This window comes from Pan troglodytes, chromosome 11 (genome assembly GCF_028858775.2).
Source record: "Pan troglodytes isolate AG18354 chromosome 11, NHGRI_mPanTro3-v2.0_pri, whole genome shotgun sequence".
Taxonomy (NCBI): domain Eukaryota; kingdom Metazoa; phylum Chordata; class Mammalia; order Primates; family Hominidae; genus Pan; species Pan troglodytes.
The window spans coordinates 63,529,445-63,550,699 of NC_072409.2; the positions used below are offsets into that span (position 1 = coordinate 63,529,445).

Genomic DNA, 21,255 nt, shown 5'->3' on the forward strand with positions numbered 1-21,255 from the left:
TAGGATCCTCTTGGTCACAAGTAGCAGAAACCAGTTCTAGCTAGTTTAAGTGGGAAATAATTCAACCTAGAGACAAGAGTGTACCTAGGTCTCCTGAAGGTAGAAGTGGTGAATGTAAGATCATGAGGCCTCTCTTTATCTTTTATTTCTTTCCTTTCTACTTCATTTATTTTTCCAACATGCTTTCTTAGGTCCACCTGATGGGTGAAAGACCACCAAATCATATCTTTGGAGCTTAGATTTTATAGATCTAGCTGCCCAGAGAAAGGATGATCTTTCACAGTCCCCTTCCCTATTCCTAAGGAGGATTTATCTTGGGCTAGTGGCCCATTCTTGGATTAACCACCCATGGTCATAGAGCAGAAAGAATTGAGAAAGTCACCCTAATAAACAGCCTGGGAAGTCCAAGGACAGAGGGAGTAGGCAAACAACCAATTAGATATCCGTTAAATGGCTGGTAATTCACAAAGTACTGTTTTGTTTTTTTTTTTCTTTTGAGACAGAGTTTCGCTCTGTCGCCGAGGCTGGAGTGCAATGGTGTGATCTTGGCTCACTGCAACCTCTGCCTCCCAGGTTCAAGTGACTCTCCTGCCTTGGCCTCATGAGTAGCTGGGATTACAGGCACACATCACCACGCCCGGCTAATTTTTGTATTTTTAGGAGAGACTAGGTTTCGCCATGTTGGCCAGGCTGGTCTCGAACTCCTGACCTCAAGTGATCCACCCGCTTTGGCCTCCTAAAGTGCAGGGATTACAGGTGTGAGCCACTGCACCTGTCCCCAAGTACTTTTAAAAAAATAATAATCTGATTTGATCCACAGACAATGACAAACTACTCTGCACCCAATTCTCTTATAGCACTTTCCACTTTCTAATCTTATTTTTATTTACCTGGTTTCCTCCTTAGTCTGTGAATTTTTGTTTTATATTCTTAGTGCTTGATATTAGGGGGTGTGGAAAACATTTACTGAAAGAACGTGACTAAATCTGTGAGGTAGGATAGTTAGAGGAGAAAACTGGGATTCACTGAGGTTAAGTGGAGGCACTGAGGTCCCCCGAATGAGTATAAAGTCAGCTGCTGGAGCCTTAATCCTTTTCCAAGTCACCAGACTGCTTTCTCCATTGACTTTCATCTTCTTCTGTCTATGGTCAGTGACTCACCTTGCAGGATTTTGGTCTGGTGATTAGAACTGTGAAAAGAATCAAATTAGGATAAAGATGCCATTCATTTTGCAAGAATTTGATTTTGCTCTTTCAGTGCATCAGGTAAGAAGGGCTTTCAACTAGTCTCAAAGAGTCTGTACTTTCCCCTTAAATGTTCAAAGGGAGAGAGGCTACTTAGTATATGTCTAAAACTACAAAAATAAGATAGACATTTTTCTGTTTTAGGTGTTATATTCCCAAAAATGATTCTTGACCTGGCAGTCACTCCTGGAGAGGAGACCACTTCTCTCATCATTTTGGTGATGGTTTTTGTTTTTGTAAGAGCTCTCAGGAGCAAGGGCAGAAAGCAGGTGTCTCCTCCTGGCCCTTAGTCCTTCCCCATCATAGAGAATCTTCTCCAGCTTGGAGATCATCCTTACCTTACATTAATGGAGATGAGGACGAAATATGGAGATGTCTTTCTTCTCAAACTTGGCATGGTGCCTGTCTTGGTGGTAAATGGAATGGAAATGGTGAAACAAGTACTACATAAGGATGGGGAGCATTTTGCAGGCAGACCTAACATGCACACATTTTCTTTCCTAGCAGAAGGAAAGAGTCTTTCATTTTCAGTGAATTATGGAGAGAGTTGGAAACTTCATTAAAAAATTGCCTCTAAAGGCTTATGAACTTTTTCTAATGCAGAAGCGAAATCCTCCACTTGCTCTTGCTCACTTGAGGAGCATGTCACTGAAGAAATTTCTGAACTGGTGACAGTCTTTGTAGAGTTGACTTCCAAGAATGGCAGCTTTGACCCCAGAAATGCGATCACCTGTGTGGTGGCCAACATTGTCTGTGCCCTTTGCTTTGGCAAGAGATAGGACCACAGTGATGAGGAATTTCTTAGGATAGTTAAAACAAATGACGACTTACTCAAGGCCTCCAGTGCAGCTAACCCTGCCGATTTCATACCATGTCTCCACTACCTTCCACTGCAGATTATAAATGCTCCTCTGGAGTTTTACCAGGCCCTGAATGGGTTTATTGCACTACACGTACAAGATCATCTTGCTACATATGGTAAGGTAAGGATTTGATCTTATACCGGGACAAGGGTTTTGGTGAGAAACAAAAGATAATGGTGAAATGCTTCGAATATCATTGGTTCTTTTCACTACAGTTTTGTCACAATGACCTGTACCCAAGCTATTAGTAAATTTGAGGTCCAAACAGTGAGACTGCATGACAGCATTACTCAGTTCTCATATAAAACCCTAAGAAAAGTTCTGAATTCTTTAATCCATAAAATTGTCCCCAGAAACATAAATTTTCTCTGTGTGTGGATAGGGCATATACTTGTATTATGAACGTAAATGTAATTGTTATTTAATCTAAATCTGTTTCTAACTGTTTTTCATGAAGGCTTATACTTTTAAAATCCAGCTATGGTTGTCTGGTGTATTTCTAACTTGCTGCTTCTAAAAGTTGTTTAATATTTCACGACATGACCCCCTTGCCCCATACATTTCACCCATCTCATATGGATACCCTGATTGTTTGCAACTCCTGGCTTGCACAGAAAGTGCAGATATTGAATATTGTGATAAAACTAAGTAATTGCCTTATAAATGATGAAGAATAAGTGAGTTCCTTGAAGAAACAAAGCAATAATTTCATCTCTCCCATTTCATATCTGGCACCATGATCTCAGACTTACAGGTATCACAAATATTAGCATATTTTTATCAGATAGTATTTTTGAATAATTATAAAGGATATTCTATAGGAAGCTTTCAAATTACCTTCATTTTCTTCTTGAGTTTCTTTGTTATACAGACATGAATTTTAAGATGAAAACACATGTATTAAGTTTCTGCAGGTGGCAGAGTGGACCTTTCTTGTGAGGCTATTAAATTATTTGGGGCTCACTTTGATGGTCAGCAGAATAAATTTCTGTCTTGAAATACATATGTACCAGGAAGAATCCTAGTTCACAAGGGCAATTTGCTGGGATGAAGTCATCAAGAAAAAAATAAAACATCCAGAGGTGGGATCATTAAGCAAATGAAGAGGTGTAAGTAGTTAAGTTCCTTCCAGTGAAAAAGAAGAGGCAGAAGACAATCTGTTTCAAGGCACCAGATGGGAAGATGGGAATTCTAGATCAGGTATAGTAAGTATCAGCATTTGTAAGGTGTATAAACTTTTATTCCCATTCTGTCAAATACCCCAGCCCTCTCTCTTTCTCCATGGTGCCTGAAGTGAACACAAAATCCTTCCAATAGATTTAAAAACCTTTTACTGGCAAGGTGCAGTGTCTCACACCTGTAATCCCAGCACTTTGAGAGACCGAGGTGGGCAGATCAGTCCCGGAGTTTGAAACCGGCCTGGCCAACATGGTGAAACCCCGTCTCTACTAAAAATACAAAAATTAGCCACGTGTAGTTTTGCGTGCCTATAATCCCAGCTACTCGGGAGGCTGAAGCAGGAGGATCACTTGAACCCAGGAGGTGGAGGTTGCAGTGACTGGAGATCACGCCACTGCACTCCAGCCTGGGCAACAGAATGAGACTGTGTGTCAAAAATAAAAATAAATAAATAAATAAATCAATAAACTTTTTAAACATTGCCAAGCAATTTCTCTGTAATAAGTTATAGAGAATGCTGATATTTTCAAGTTGTGCTTATAGATACAGGAACTCTTTTTTATTAATTGAAAGAAGTTCTGAGGAGAAAATTGAGTTTGGTAACTTGGTTTTCTATTCCACACTATCAAGATTAAGCATTACAAATTTTAAGCAAAAATGGTTGCAAGGTTTAAGATGATCTATTTACATTCCTTTTATTCCAAGACTCAATGGGTTCCCTTCAAGTTATATGGTGATATGGCTCTTCCTGCATGGGATTTAAATTGATATACAACATAGACAGGGATGAAAAGTCATGCTAAGATTTGTCTCCTCAGGATCATATCCGAGACATTACTGATGCTCTGATTAATGTATGCCACAACAAATATGCTGCTACCAAAACAGACACCTTGAATGACAGTGAAATCATAAGCACCGTGACCGACCTCTTTGGAGCTGGTATGTGAGAGAATTTAGCAACATGTAAGACCAGTAAAAATTAGTTGCAATTTGTTGTTATCCATTGTTCACAGTTTAGAGGACTTTGCTCTTCCTATATCGGCCATTTTATCTAGTTGATCTCACATCGTATAAATTTGTTATCTATCTTCTTACGTCATTCAGAAAACTTCATTTTGATCTCAGGAGTAGAGACTTGAGTTAATAATAGCCCGCAGTTAATAGTGCCTTCACATTATTGTCCATGAAATGACTGTCCTTGTTTATCACTTTCACTTCCAGTCCCTTCACCCAATCCATTGACATTTATTCTGAAACTATTTAAAGTGTTATTGTTTTTGTTTTATGTATTCTTATAAAACAGGCTTGTTGTATTATCATGTACTTTATGTAAATATAATTGTTATTCACATCTAAATCTGTTTCTAGCTTTTTTTCATGAATCTCTGTACTCTTACAATCCAACCATGATTGTCAGGTATATTTCCAATTGGCTGCTTCTAAAGTTCATGTAATATTAGATGTCTGGCACCCCCCATATTTATTTTACCCGTCTCATGTGGATACCCTGATTGTTTGCACCTCCTGGCTTGCACAGAAAATGCAGATATTGAATGTTGTGCTAAAGCTAAGATGACCACTCTTGTACATGAATTTTGCCTCCTTTTGAAATACAACCTTATGCTAAGACACAGAATTTCTGGATCAACTAATGAAAGAATTATTGAGTTTTGATGCACATTGCTAAATTCGTTTTCACAAAGACTGTGCCAATTCGTACTGCTACCACATTACTCTCATTCTTAAATTTTATAGTTTTCTTTAAAAGTCATTTTTTATCTGTCACATTTATTAGAGTTCCTCTAAGATACTAGACTGCAGGAAGCCAATTCTCAGTATAAGAAAATATAAAATATCATAAACGTTTTAGCAGTTTCATTTTATGTGGAATACTCCTCAAATGTATTTATTTTTCTTCTTTATATTATATTTATTGGTAATTGGGTTCATTTGTTTCTAGGATCTATGCATTTGTGATCATGAATTCTCTCTGCAAACAGAGGCATTTGTTTTGATTTGTATTATTTTTCCTTATGCAAATGCACGAGCCCCCACATATGTGTGTGTGTATTTATTATTTTAATCATGACTTCAATTTGATGGATTATTTCATCTGATTATTTATCATAAAAACGTGACCAGGCTGTACTTTGTACTTTCTTCTGACGACTTAAATAATGCTATGTACAAATATGAGTATTTGTCAGAACATTTTTAAATGCCTGAACATTAGTGAGTACTAAAGACTGGGTATGTGTAGGTGTGATAAATACATCAAGTGAGTTTTATTTTTTTATTTGTTTATTTTTAAATTGGCACATAAAATTGTATGTATTTATGATATGCAACATGATGTTTTAAAGTATGTATACATTGTGAAATGGCTAAATCTAGCTAATTAAAATATGCATTACCTCACATAGTCATCATTTTTGTGGTGAGAACACTTAAAATCCACTCTCAGAATTTTTTAAGAACACAATATATAATCGTTTACTATAGTCATCAGACTGCAATAGATCTCTTGAACTTATTCCTCCTGTTTTACTATAATTTATTTTGATCTTGATTCAATGAGATAATATCAATATATTTCAGAAATATGTAATACTTCCAAGATTATCAAGTAATTAGCAAATATAAAATTATGGCAGATGACAAAAATGACTAGGATGGAGAATAAAACCATCTGACATGTACAACACAGTTAAAAAATGGTTTGGGTAAAATGTGCACAAAACAGTATACAGTATAATGGATTACTATATAAAACATTTATTTGCTAAATAAACATATCTGATGGAGTTTATATTTTAATGTAAATAGAGGAATAATGAAATTAATAAAACCATAAACTTCCACATGTACCTGCTACCTCACTAGTGAGATGTAATAAAATCTTTTATTAGAATAAATCAGTGAGCTCTAAACCATATATTTTAGTAGATAAAATTTGCAAGCACTCTGTTCCATCAGATCTACTATATTATTAAGATTTATATTTCCATATTTAACTTTTAAAATTGATTGTAGAAATAATTTAGTTTCTTCTTTGGGTATAGTGAGGTTTTCCCAAAATCATTGATTTTACCCTCAATGTTTCAATAATCTACCAAGACAGATAACTGCTGATTGCTTAAGCCTTGATATAAAAAGCAAAATTTATGATAATCAAAATATAGATCCTGATATTCATACAGATAGTTATAGATCTTGGATATAAAGTCCATGGCTCTACTGTGAGTGAAAGCAGTGTTTTGCATGCAATATTCATGGCGTGTTCTTTGTTCTAGAGAATAAAGTTCCTTATGCTAGAGAATAGAGTTGATATATTCCACACAGAAGTCCAAATTTTCACACTACACTGTGCTCTGCTATAGACATCATGGTCAGTAACTGTATTTGAACAGCTTACCTTTACAATAACTTATCGCAGTATGAAGTCATATTAGAAATTTTCTGAGTTAAGAACCGAAGAAGCCACTGGCTCACTATGAGAGATTGCCATGTTCAACAGATGTGAAAACAGGCTTACGAAGTGGAGTTTGGAAAGGAGCCAACTCTGTTCTGCAGCTGTATCTGGGTATATTTATTGTGCATATTGTGATGCAAGTTATTTAGAAAACAACTACCTTTGTCTCTTGTGTGACCCATGTAAAATACTTTACCATTTCTATGAGGCAAGTTTCTCATTTTTAATGTGAGGACAATTGTGGCCCCCATCTCAGATGACAATGTATTTAAGTGGTCAATGTTTGGTAAACATATTCATCATTACCTGTGTTGTTATCATCATCAGGAAAATCTAGAAATTAAATATATTGATTTAAAAACTCATTTTTTGCTACTGGTTTTATAAGATTTGAGTAGGAAACACAAATAACATTACTTTTGACATTAGGTCATCATAGAGGTGAATTTACAATTAAAACAGTCTAGAAGAGCTTTTTAACGTGGCATTTCTGAGTTTTAGGTTTTCAAGAATTGATTGAGTACATTCTTCGATGTAGTAATCATAAAATAGCCCTTGAAAAAAGATGAAGTTTGGCACACAGAGTTCTTTGCTTTTATTTTCAGTAATGAAACCATTTGGCTGATGTATGGATAATCTCAAAAATAAAGATACTCTGTTTAAAGAGTGAAATCGAAACTATAAAATATACATTAAAACTTATTCAAATAAATTGAATCTGGTCAACCCTTCATTACGTGCTCATATAATGTTCAAATTTAAGTATTGGCTCTGCCTTTTATGAGTTCATTCACCTTGAGCAAAACCCATAATGTCTTTGAGGTTCAGTAAAATTAACATAATTAGTTATACATTTCCTATCTATATTATGATTTATAAAATATATATATTATATGTATGTCAATGTATCATATATATGTTATATATTGTGTGTATATATACACACACACACATACACACACACAGAGAGAGAGAGAGAGAGAGAGAGAGAGCACACTCCTGGATCAGAGTAACTACTTAATAACTTCTTATTTTTATTACAAATAATAGCCATTATTATCTACATCAATGGTGTTTATTATGTAATACAATGCTTCCTATATTTTCACTAGTCTTATAAATAGTACCTATATATTTTTAAAATTTTATTTTATTTTTAATTATGTTTACAAATATACATTTTAAAGTGATATAGTTCAGTACTATTGAGTATATTCACATGGTTGTGCAACAGATCTCTAGAACTTCTTCATCTTGCAAAACTGAAATCCTGTGCCCATTAAACACTAATTTCCCCTATCCTTCCTTGCCCTTGGCAATTTCCCTTATGCTTTGTTTCTATGACTTTGACTACTTTGGAAACCTCTTATGAGTGAAGTCATATAGTATTTGTCCTTTTGTGATTACCTTATTTCACTGAGCCTAATGTCCTCAAGGTTTATTCATGTGGTGGCATGTGACAGAATCTACTTTCTTAAGACTACATAATATTCCACTGTATGTATACATCACAGTTTCTTTATCTATTCATCCATCAATGGACATTTGGGTTGTCTCTACCTCTTAGCTATTGTGTATAATGCTGCAATGACCATGAATGTGCAAATGTATCTCAAATATCTTGCTTTAAATTTTTTGGGGATATATAACCCAGAAGTAGGATTGCTAGATAATATATAAATACTATTTTTAATCTTTTAGGAACTTCCATACTATTTTCTATAGTAGCTACACCATTTTGCACTATCCTAATGGGTGAGAAGTTCAGCAAAAGCACATATAGTTTGGAAATGACCTTAATAATAATTTTATTATGATTCTATTATTTTTTGGCTAGATTTCCTTCTGCTAATTCTTTTTCTTAATCTAACTTCTAAATTCTTAATCTAATTTCTTTAGATTTCTTTCTGCTAATTCTTAGCAGTAAAATAGGAAATAAAATGAGCAAACTGATTTAACTATGCTTTTTTTCATGACACTCGGTCTCTTGGTTCTATTTTAGGGTTTGAAACAGTATCAACATGTCTATATTGGAGCTTTCTTTATTTGATACACTATCCAGAAATTCAAGCCAGAATTCAAGAAGAAATTGGTAATATGCTTTCAGATGAAAAATGTAATTCTTACAATTATCGTTTTTCTTATTAAATCAAAAAATAATTTCTTTAAAGATGGAAACATTGGGCTGAGACCACCCAGATTTGAAGACAGGAAAATTTTACCATACACAGAAGCTTTCGTAAGTGAAGTATTCAGACATGCCTCTTTTCTTCCATTTACTATTCCACATTGGTAAGCATGTAATGCTCCTTTAAAACAGCCACTAGTGGTGGGGTGGAGGCATTGAAGAATCTTAGACATTGGAATACCTTAAGTTCTTTAAAATGTACATTGTATTATGGTTTTAATATTACTTTAAATCTTATTTTATTTTTAAACACTGTAATAAAATTTTTGTGGTCAGTGAAAGCACATTTCATGAACATTTTTCATTACTAAACTATGTTGTCATTAACTTTTATTTTATGTGTACTAATCACAGGGTCAGAAAGTTATGGAATGTCCAAACAACAGATAATCCAACCATAGTATGTGTTTGGCTATGAAAAGTCATGCAAGCTTGCTTAATTTAAGCTAAGGAGCCGACTTAGCTTCCTTCTTATATGGATTTGTTTTTAGTAGCCTAGAATTTTGCTAAACAGTAAACTAAGGAAGCTAATGTTGTCACAATGAGATTAAACAGAGTATTCATTTGCAGATACTTGAAACTTTACTGAATCTTACTCCAGAATCTCTAGCACGCAAATGCATGCCAGCATAGATTAGGTAGATACTTCATTAAATGCATCTGTGGGGAACCAAAGTTCTAGTAGTTTGTTCTGGTTTTATTCCACACAATTAAAAATTCTTAAAAAAAAAAAAAAAACCACCTGGAATTCTCAGTGTTCGTTCTTCCCCCTCCCTTTAAATAGTGAAGGAGTGGGAATATCTCTCTTCCCAGGAAACTGATGTAATCATTTAGTAATTGGTGTGACAGCATGCAGTGTCCTTAGCTAAGTGTCCCAAAGGGCAAGACCACCAGCTGAGCAGAGTCAAGGCCAGACAGCAAGTGACATAGTTCCCTGTATTTTGCCCTTTGTTTGCTCTCTTTATTCACACACAGTGGCTATTTTTTTCACAGCGATCCATTTTTTTTCTAGCTGCTATGTCAGATCCTCTCTCAGTTAAAGCAAATTTCGTTTTATTGTAAGTTTTAAAAAAATTAAAAAGTTCTACCTATTTAAAGGCAACTCTTCTGTCCCAATAACTTTTAAAGGTGACGTTGGGTGCTTCATACGAGTATTATCTACACTTTTGCTAAGTACCCAGGAACAGAGAGGCTCTGCCAAGTTTATAGGCATCATTTGGAATGAAAGTGATCATCTAATTAGGGCCCTGTAAACTCATCTGAGGGTCTAAGTGATAGGGAGAAATATGTATTAGGACATAGATATTCATTGTATTATTAAAAGTAACGGAATACATTAAAATGGAAAATTGAAAGAACTACTGCATTGGCTAATGAAAGCAGCATGATATGAACCAGGAATTTTGTGCACACAAAAGAGCTATCTTACTTATATTGTTTAGGACTGATTTATTCTATTACACTTGGAAGTTTATTGTTTTTCATTTAAAATGAAAATAAATCAAAAAGCACAAAATATGATAAAATAAATTTAAACAAACTAAATGAAATAAACTTAAGTAAAAGCAGCAAAAGTTTGCTATTACATATAACATATATACACACATACAAAACACACAGGAAAGACCAAACCATATCCTAATAAATATTTATTGCATATGCATTTCTTAAAAGTTGTGTGGAAAGCCACATATACACATGAAATTTAAGGAACATAAAAGGAGAGAGAGAAACTTTACAATTCACGCTTATATTTTAATACCAGTGAAATAAAATTTTACATACCAGGTTTCTGTAAAATAGAAGCATATAACTTCTATGAGTAGAATCTGAGCAGCTGAATCCACAGAGGCAGTGTGGACAGGGATGTGTTGAGAAAGGCAAGTGGCTATGCATGAGAAAAGGTAACCTTCCAAAAAGCGAGTCTATTGCTTGTTTTGTTCCCCCTTGTTGGGTTTTGAGAAACTCAATAAATAACATTCATATTATTTGCCAAAGCTCAGTACTAGCCACAAAATAGACACAGGTAAAATAGAAATTATATTATTAGCTTTTTAAATAATCAGAGCTAGTTTTCACAATGTGGCTTAGAGCTAGATCAAGTAGACCTCGAAATTAACATACTTCTCTACTCAGTCTCCAGCTAGGTTGAACACTTTCAGGTCTCCTGTGGAAGGACAAAATCTGACCCTCTAAGCTCAGCCTATTTCTGATTGTAGATAAGATGTACCTTCATTACAAATTGGCTAATCTGAAGAGAAAACCCAGAAGTAGTGAGACAATGCCTTCTCTCAAACCAATCAAATTGAAATGTTTCTGCTTCTCTTGGGGAAGTGAGTGTGAGAGTAGGTTAGCGAGGTAGGGAGTGCCACAGGGAAACATAAAACGATTGAAACCAATCCATGAATAATTATAGAGGTATAAAGGGGAAAGGCAAACAGGTTTCAGGAAGGAGTTTGAGTATCAGACTAGAAAAATAGAATATTTGCTTTAGAGGCAACTTAGAGACCATCCAACACAACCAACACCTTCGTTTCATAGCTAGGAAGTGGAGTCGCAGAATAGATAATTTGCCCAATATCCCACTGAGGGCAGCATCCAGAGTTCAGATTTCCTTGCTCCAATTCCATTGTTCCTTCTACCCAGTACTAAAAGGTGTGACATTTTGTCTTTCTAATTTATTAATAATAGACACAAACACATTGAGCACACAGAAGTACTTAATAATTCTCTTCATCGTTTCCTGATGTAATTTGATCTGCCTGCTTATGGTCAACTCTGTCACAGAAATATTGAGATAATTTTCTATGGAAATGTTTAGCTCATAGAAGTGCTTTGAATATATTAAGTGCACAATATGCTTAATATATGCAAGAAAAATAAATTATTAATTTGACAAGAAGTGGAAATTGTTTTAATTAATGAAAGAATGAAGATGTATAAAGATATATTATTATAGTAAAAAAAGACATAAATATAAATAGTCTGTGAGTTGTAGGTGGCAGTTTAGAGATGGGTAATTTGAATTGACAGGACGTGCTGTAATGCTGTTTTTTGCTGTCTTAGTACTACAGCAGACACCACTCTGAATGGCTATTTCATTCCCAGGAAAACTTGCACCTTTATCAACATGTATCAAGTAAATCATGATGAGTAAGTTACCAAAATTAATCTTTGGATAAATTTGCTTGCCTGCTTGGTTGTTTACTGTTTATTAATCTGGAAAAGATTTACAGTCTTCTTAGCCAACCTTCACTCCTGTTTCTCTTGAAAGATATTGGAAAGAATTTCAGTTTCTCTCCTCATCTATAATGCAAACAGTGATATATTGACACAAATTGAGGAAAAATCCAATATAGGGCAAATCCAATTTCAAAAGTGAGCTCATTGGGAGAGATTTGGGCCGAGGACTTCATGGGCTCACCCTTTGCATGGCCATGGCTAGTACATTGAAATGGAGTCTGAAATCCCCCACTGGAATATAAGCCACCAAGCAGGGATTTTTTTTTTTCTTTTTTTTTTTTGCTTACTTGTTCCTCTACCCCAGCACCTGGATCACTGCCTCACACGTAGTTGGCACACAATAAATATTTGTTGAATAAAATAAAGTTAGAAGTTCACCCACATCAGCTATGAAAGAAAGGGCTGAGATGAGAGTACCTAATGCAGTGAAAGTGAGGATAATGACAGTGGTGGTGGTGAGAATGATGATTACAGCTAATATTTATAGACTCCTACTGTGGGCAAGGCACAAAGTCTTGCAGTATCTTTCCTGAGCCTCAATAGTAACACGATTGGTGCTATCATGATCCCCATTTAACAGATAAAGAAACCTTGAGCCAAGTTAAACACATTGCCTAAAGTCGCATGTTCAGAAGGTGGCAGAGGTAGGACTCAAATCCAAATGTGTAAATTTTATGTAATGGAAACCAAGTGCTTCCTGTAGTGGTCAGGGCTTGATGTCTCCAGTGACTGGCAGAGACTGCATTCTTATGCACTCAGCAGACAGTAAATATGTTATACAGTCTTTTCTCTTCACCCAAGATCTCATCTGACTGATGTTTCAGGCTGCAAGCTGTAAGAGAGGGAAGTGATTATCCTGTGTACCTAATGGCAGCTTCACAATCTCTGTAAACAGAAAGATGGTAGAAGACTATGCATATGCTGTCCCACTGCAACACTTACTGTCACAGAGATTGACACTTCCATTCTCCACACCTAGGCATTTTGAAATCACTATAAGAAGAAATACAGCAAGTGTATATTTAATAACATTTATTCTTACTTAGTATAATCCTAAGTATTCTATTAATAATATCCTAAGAACTGGTGATTATAATGAATATTGAGTAATGTGCAAACAAACTGAGTTAACATGGGTGCTCCTAAAGAAATACCATTTGTATGGAGGCACTTGTTTAAGCTGAACGAGTATGTAACTTAAGACTTGATATTATGGGAAAATTCTTCATATTTAATTAATCTAAAGCATAGGTCACAAACTCAAGCACCTATTGAGCAATGAAAAATACCAAAAATAAGTGAATTGCACTTGGTGAAGCACTGTGAGGAGGGGAGGTCATCTGCCGCACCTAACTCGGCTCAGTAAACCATTGGCAAGCAGGACAATGTCCCAATGTTGTCAGCTTTTACAATTATAAAAGAGAACCTGGAAATGCATATTTTCGTGTGAAATCTGATTTTTAAATGTTAGCAATAGTGAATTATTTTTAAAAGATTATGAGAGCAAACCAAAATGTATTGGAGGACTGTGTACAGAACTAATCCTCTAGGTCTGTGGTCTCTGGTACAGACAGAAACCAGTTTCTCCTTCTAGAGAGATGATGACATCTACACACAAACAGGGCCAGTTCTATGTGAAGCCAGGTGGGTTCCTGATATATGGTTTAGGACCTACAGAAAACATGCTAGCACTGGTTGTCATAAACAAGCCAAATATGGTGCCTGTAAGAAAAGATAGAGATAGAAGAAAGAATCAGGTACACAGTGATTTGAGAACTGTGGGCAATCCCCCAATTAGAGCTGCTTTCTGGAGACCCAGATCCTCTCTGTATTGTTGTACAAGGCCATTTCCTAAACATGTTTTTTACCAGAGTGAGAGATGTGGCCCAGTCTCATCATTCTTATTCATTCTGCTAAAGCAAAAGATATTGAATATTTATTACTTTTTATTTATGTCACCATTTTGGAATATTCTTATGACAATTTTATGGAATTCTTCATTTAAAATAATTAAATTCATGGCTAACCCATACCTTGAAGTTAGCTTGCAGGAGAGCCGAGCTAGAACTGGCTCTTGTATAGGGTTGGCCATGAAGCCAAAACCATCTCAACTCCAAGCAGAACTTCGCATCTCAGGTAGTTCATATGCTCAGATTCTCAGACTGAGTGGAGGGTTTCTTATTTAATTCAGAAAAATTGATGAAATAGATTTTCAAGTATTTTATTCACTAATGAATTGGTAGTCATTTCAGTGAAAATTAAGTGTAATTGTACTAAATCTTTATCATAACTAGATTTGTCAAACATTAAAGGAAAAAGTGACATATATCCATAATTATATATAATCATACATCTCCATAAATACTAATACATATATGTGTATATATACTTCATTTATGTATACCTCTTTTCTCTATATATAATTTCTAAGGAATATTCTAAACTTAAAGTAGTTCATGAAAAACAAAATTATCGTGGAAAATTTGCCAACAATAGCAAAAATGAGAAAATAATTTCTTTTTAAAGTGTTGTTTTTGTCTATTTTATGCAGAACTATTTGGGATAATCCTAGTTTATTTAGACCTGACAGATTTCTAAACGAAAACAGAGAACTGAATAAAAGTCTTGTCGAGAAAGTTTTGATATTTGGAATGGGCATCCGGAAGTGTCTGGGAGAAGATGTTGCACGCAATGAGATATTCATTTTCATCACTACCGTTCTGCAGCAGTTCAAGCTGAAAAAATGCCCAAGAGCCAAGCTAGACCTGACTCCTACATACGGGTTAGTCATGAGGCCAAAACCATACCAACTCCAAGCAGAACTCCACCCCTCAGGCAGTTCATCTGCTTAGATTCTCAGACTGAGTGGAGGGTTTCTTAATTCAGAAAAATAGATGATTTGAGTTTATTTAACTAGCAATGTGTAGTTTATTCCCCTGAGCTATGCTATGAATTCAACTCTGTGACATGTTTTATCAAGTATGTGGCATGGCTTTAGTTCCAATATGAGACTTACTGTAGTGTGAGGATACTTTAAGATAATAAAAAAGTGTGATGTAAATCAGGGGGTTTAAATCCAGATCTCACACAGTGGTGTCCCGGGTGTCATGTGGGTATGAGTGGAAGGGAAAAGTGAGTGACAGATTGACCAGGCAGGCAAGGGGACTCTGTCTACCTTCCCTTTATGCTAGCTTCAAATAAACAGGCATACTCATCTTTGCTTTAAATATGGGGTTCAGAATAAGAAAAAGTTCTGATCTTAAATATTTTCAGTGATCTAGAGCATAGATGCTCAGGAGGGCCAGAGAAAGGAGCTAGAGTAGCCTAGCAGAGAGCATTGCATGGTCACAGTAGATGAGCTGGGCTAGAGTTAGAGAAGTAGAGAAAAGGAGATGACAGGGATTGCCTCAAGCCAATTTTTGTATCAGATTATGTATTTTTGTGTATTAAATTTTTAATTGTAAGGCAAATTGGTGTTTTCACAATGTTACCAACTTCTTTTGGTACATATTATATATATATATATAAAATTAATAGCTTACCAGGACTGCAATAATAACAGAATACCAGAAGCTAGGTAGCATAAACAACAGAAATTTACTTTCTCACAGTTCTCGAGGTAGAAAGTGCAAGATCAAGGTGCCAGCTGACTTGGTTTCTCCTGAGGCCTCCCTCCTTGGCTTGCAGATGGCTGCCTTCTCACTGTGTCCTCACAAGGCCTTTTCTTTTTGTGCACACATCCCTGGGGTCTCTCCCTCTTTATATAAGAACAATAGTCATAATGTATTAAGGCGCCACCCTAAGAGTCTCATTTTAACTTCATTATTCCTTTTTAAAAATTTTTTTATTTTTATTTATTGATTGATTTATTTTTTTTTTTTTGAGAGGGAGTCTCACTCTGTTGCCCAGGCTGGAGTGCAATGGCACGATCTCGGCTCACTGCAACCTCCGCCTCCTGGATTCAAGTGATTCTCCTGCCTCAGCCTCCTGAGTAGCTGGGACTACAGGCGTGTGCCACCACACCTGGCTAATTTTTGTATTTTTAGTAGAGATGGTGTTTCACCATGTTGGTCAGGCTAGTCTTGAACTCCTGACCTCGTGATCCACCCACCTCGGCCTCCCAAAGTGCTGGGATTACAGGCATGAGCCACTTCACCTGGCCAAGTTCATTATTCTTTAAAGACCTTATCTCCAAATACAGTCACATTCTGAAGTACTAAAAGTTGGTATGTCAACACATCAATTTCAGAGTCGGGGGGGTGGGGAACAAAATTGAGCCCATAATAGCAAGTTACGAGAATAAAACTGGCTGCTGATTTTTAAAAATGCTTTTAAATGTAAGACTCTGCACTAAGTATATGCTTTATTAATTGAATTTGTTAATGAGCTAAGGCATATAAGTGAACTTAAAATGGGCAGTGAAAGAACTAGTATTTCAGATTGAAGGTTTGAGGTGCAGTTGCATTATAAAGGATGTGCAATACAAGCTGGGAGGTAAGAGAACATCTGGGGTCTAATTCAACTGGGGAGAACAGTGAGAGAGATGTGGCTCTCTAGATAATGATGATCTTGGCCAAGATGTGACAATGGAAGTAGAGAACTTTTAAGCAATTCACAGACGTTGAAAATTAAAGTCAGTGCAAGGTGCGGTGGCTCATGCCTGTAATCCCAGCACTTTGGGAGGCTGAGGCAGGTAGATCAGGAGGTCAAGAGATCGAGACCATCCTGGCCAACACAGTGAAACCCTGTCTCTACTAAAAATACAAAAATTAGCTGGGCTTGGTGGTGCATGCCTGTAGTCCCAGCTACTCGGGAGGCTGAGGCAGAAGAATCCCTTGAACCTGGGAGGCGGAGGTTGCAGTGAGCCGAGATCGCGCCATTGCACCCCAGCCTGGCGACAGAGTGAGACACTCCATCTCAAAAAAAAAAAAAAAAAAAAGGAAAGAAAATTAAAGTCAATACTTAGTCTTTTTTTCCAATATAAATAAATTCAACATTCTCCTTGCGAATAAACAATTGAATTGCTTGTGCTTCTCTAAGAGCTTTTGAAATTATTTATATTACCCTCATGGCGTTGTGTCAAAATGAAACTATTCTTATATTTTTACCATAAGAAACTTGTCAAATTTTCTGTATACTCAAGAAAAATGGGAATGATTAGAAGCTGTGAAAAGCTTGGTATCTATTTATCTGATATTTTCTTGAAAGAATTGCATTTTTCTAACCACTTTATTAAAAAAATAAGCAAAGCTTATACTTTCAACACCTTGTATTGTAAAATGCTATTTTGCACTCTTCCTCTGCTCCTAAGGCATAATTAAATAGTATACTATTGGGCTTTTTGTATAATTTATGTTTGTATTTTATGTATCTTTAGAAACAAGGATGAGAATAAAACTGGGGAAAGAAAGTGTGAAAGCAAAATAAGAATAGCTTTTCTTTGTCATTTAATATGTAATGATAAGTTCATTTTAATTATGTGTATTTGCTTATCCTAAAGCAATAATTTGTTTCATGAAATATGTAATCAGAAACAACATAGTATAACTCTCTCTCTATCTATCTATCTATATAAACTTGTACTAACAAAGACACATTGAATAATAATCTGGAAACTACTCACAGAAATCATTATGACTATAGAGAAGTTGATAATATATGGATATATGCATCCACTGGGAATCCAAGATGAGTGAGGTCTTAGAGGCAACATGTATGAAATACAAAAGCAGAGTTATAGGAATTAAATACCCTGCTTCATACAAGTATATGCAGACACTTACATCTCCCAGGCCTCCTTGTAGCCACAGTCCCTGGGAGTTCTTGGTAACGTTATAAAGACAAAGATCAGTCTGGAAACATTATCCACTCCATGATGCAAATGAGTGCAGGATGTGCCTGGTCTCAAGTCTTTTACAGAAGAAAACTTGCACCCAAAATTTAAAAGAACAGGATCGCCTGCTACATTGTAATTCTCTAATTTATTCCCAGTTAAACCTATAATTCAGATGAAATATCAACCCATAATAACACAAGAAGAAATCTGAACTATTTTAAAGAAAGGCAGAAGGGGTCTTTGGGGATTTTACTATCTACATAATTATTAATTAGGCTGTGAAATCTGTCCTGGTTTGCAGATGGTTCCAGGACTCTGGAAGTGTAGATACACAATTTGATATTTCAGATTCACATGGGACCTCCTCACAAAATTCAAGTCATGCTTTAAATAAACAAATACAAAAATCCTATGCTACATGCACTTTAAATCAGAAATAGCTAAAGGGAGTTGTTTTTATGGCTTAACAAGCTATAAAAAGAAATTCCCTGTGAGGAATACCTCCATTGCATTTCTCTTTAGATAAACAAAAAAATGCAGGATGCAGTCAACATATTTTCTATTGTTAACACTGGAAGAGCCAAAATACATTAAAAAATAAGAGTTTATAGGTCTTTTATCCTTCAAGTTGTTTCCAGAGAATAGTGTACTTCCATTCAGTTTGACTATCAGGCCCCACAAACAGTAAACTCTGCACACAAAAGTGTTGTTTTTATCTGCTATTCCTGTGTACTGATGCATGGCGCATGAATACATTTCCCAGCATAGTGAGATGATCAACGTACAAAACATTCATTTTAATGGCTTTTAAAAGTCTTTCTGAGTTTCTGATGTTTTAAGATTCCTTTATTAAACATAATTTTCTCTTTCCCAGATATTATAGTGTCATTCATTTCTATATGGTACTGCGCTGGGGTGTAATCATTTGATGATCTCTTGATTACATCCTCCATCCCTGCCCCAATACCTGGTTCCATTCATTATTTTAAGGCTGATCTCTACCACCTGGCAAGCTCCCCAAATGCAGGGGCCAAGTCTGTTTTGCTTCCTATTGTATCCCCAGTGTCTAGCACTATTTGAAGTATGTAGTACACATTTAATTGGATTGAATTGGCTACAAGGAGGCCCAACATTCAATCCATTCACATTGGTTTGAATGTTCGGTGAATGATGGAATTAATTAATGATTAAGTGAGTGGATCTAGTGAGAGAACAGGAAAAGCTTTAGCAAAAAGGAAGTGTCTAAGAATGTCTGGTAAAGATATTATTTCTGATATCTCTGCTCACATTTTAATTTCTACTGTGTTGCTTACAACTCCTCGGCTTAAAAATCTGTTCAGTCTTCTCACACTTTTTTAATCTACAAGGTCCAAGGTCCAAGTCTCATCAAAGAAGCTCTTAATTTTTTAAAAATGTTTTTTGTTATTATTATTTTAGAGATGGGATCTCGCTTTGTCACCTAGGCTGGAGTGCTGTGGCACAATTATAGCTCACTGCAGCCTCACAATCTTGGACTCAAGTGATCCTACTGCCTCAGCCTCCCAAGGAGCTGAGACTACAGGTGTGTGCCACTACACCCAGCTATTTTTATTTTTATTTTTTTGTAGAGGCAGTGTCTCGCTATGTTGCCCAAGCTGATCTCAAGCTCCTGGCCTCAAGTGATGCCCTCACCTCAGCCTCCTGGGGATTACAAGTGCACGCTACTGCTCTAGGCTCTCTCTCTCTTCCTTTCATTTTTATGGCACATTTTAATGGAAATTAGCCCTCATGTGTCTTTCCAGAACCATAATCAAAGTATGTCCTTGGTATTTAGGAAGCTTTCCAAAGCCAACATCTCAAGTGCATTCCAAAATGTCACTGAACTTTTTCCTCTCTTCCCATTGCATCTTGCCAACACAAATGCATGGGTAGCTGACAGTGTCATCGGCTCCACCAGAAACAGTGTTGTCTGATGGCATCTGCCATGTCTTCTGTCCATTCTGATGAAGAGAAGGATCCCTGTTCTCTCCCTGGACTGTTTGTATCTAAGCATGGGTATTGGGATTTACCCATTTTTCAAGACTGTAACTGAGATTTAGCTGTGATTTTGAAGAAAATTTACTTGAAGGTTTGGGGCTATTGGAAAGGATGACTCCAGAAAAATTAAAAAGTTCTATAGCCTACTGCTTAAGCACAGACTCTTCCCAGACTGCATCCTGGAACAGTTCCTTGCATTCTTTTCTCCCTGTGGATAGGTCCCCCCACCCACTCCCTACCCTGACCAATCCAATCCCCATTAGAGCTGTTCACTCCAACTTATGAACACCTTGAGGCTGGTAAAATAAAGAAGCAAAGGAGCCTTCTCTCAGCTGCCGAGAACTGTCTCTTCTGGCCCTTGTCCTGGGCAGAACTCTGAATCTTCACTTCCTAACCTAGGATTATCTAGGACTCACAGAGGGAAAGTCTGATCCTATAATCTCAACAGACATTCATATTATCAGTTTCCAAAATGTGAGATATTCATTTTTATTTATCATCATCTTGTTGTGCCAAAATTAGATAAGCAAGCATTCATCTTGATTTGTTCTGGTTCTCTCAAGCTATTGCTATTTCCTTTCACTGCCAGAGATCGAGTCCCTAACAGCATACTCTGTGTGTCAGGCAATATAGTAGATATTTCTGAATTATTAATTTTGACACGAACCATGAAACAGGCATTAGTACTAATCTTTTTTTTTGAGATAGAGTCTCATTCTGTCATCTAGGCTGGAGTACAGTGGCACCATTTCAGCTCATGGCAACCTCTGCCTCCCAGGTTCAAGCATTTCTCCTGCCTCAGCCTCCTGAGTAGCTGGGACTACAGGCATGTGCCACCAGACCTGGGTAATTTTTGTGTTTTTAGTAGAGATGGGGTTTCACCATGTTGGCCAGGCTGGTCTCGAACTCCTGAGCTCAAGTGATCCACCCGCCTCAGGCTCCCAAGATGCTGGGATTACAGGCATGAGCCACCACGCCCGGCCTAGTATTAACTTTTTGCAGAAAAAGAGGCTCAGAAAGATGAATATGCCCAAGATACTCTTCAGGTAAGGCTTACTGCAGAGTTAAAATCTACATCAAACTCAACTCAAAACTTATGTAGTTTCCATAATGGCAATGGTTTCAACAGTATATGCCTTAATTTAAAAGAAATTCTGGCAGCATCTCAAAATATTAAGTTGTGTTTGTAGTACGTTCCAAAGTTATTCCAT

The 21,255-nt window shown here is 36.3% G+C and overlaps 1 protein-coding gene and 1 pseudogene across 2 annotated transcripts in view; one reads left to right on the forward strand and one right to left on the reverse strand.

Annotated features, from left to right (window-relative positions):
- The window catches only part of ALDH1A1 (aldehyde dehydrogenase 1 family member A1), a 179,256-nt gene that overhangs the window by 140,290 nt on the left and 17,711 nt on the right, over positions 1-21,255 (reverse strand). The window lies entirely within an intron of this gene.
- LOC100613356 (cytochrome P450 1A1-like) lies at positions 1,406-15,454 on the forward strand (annotated as a pseudogene).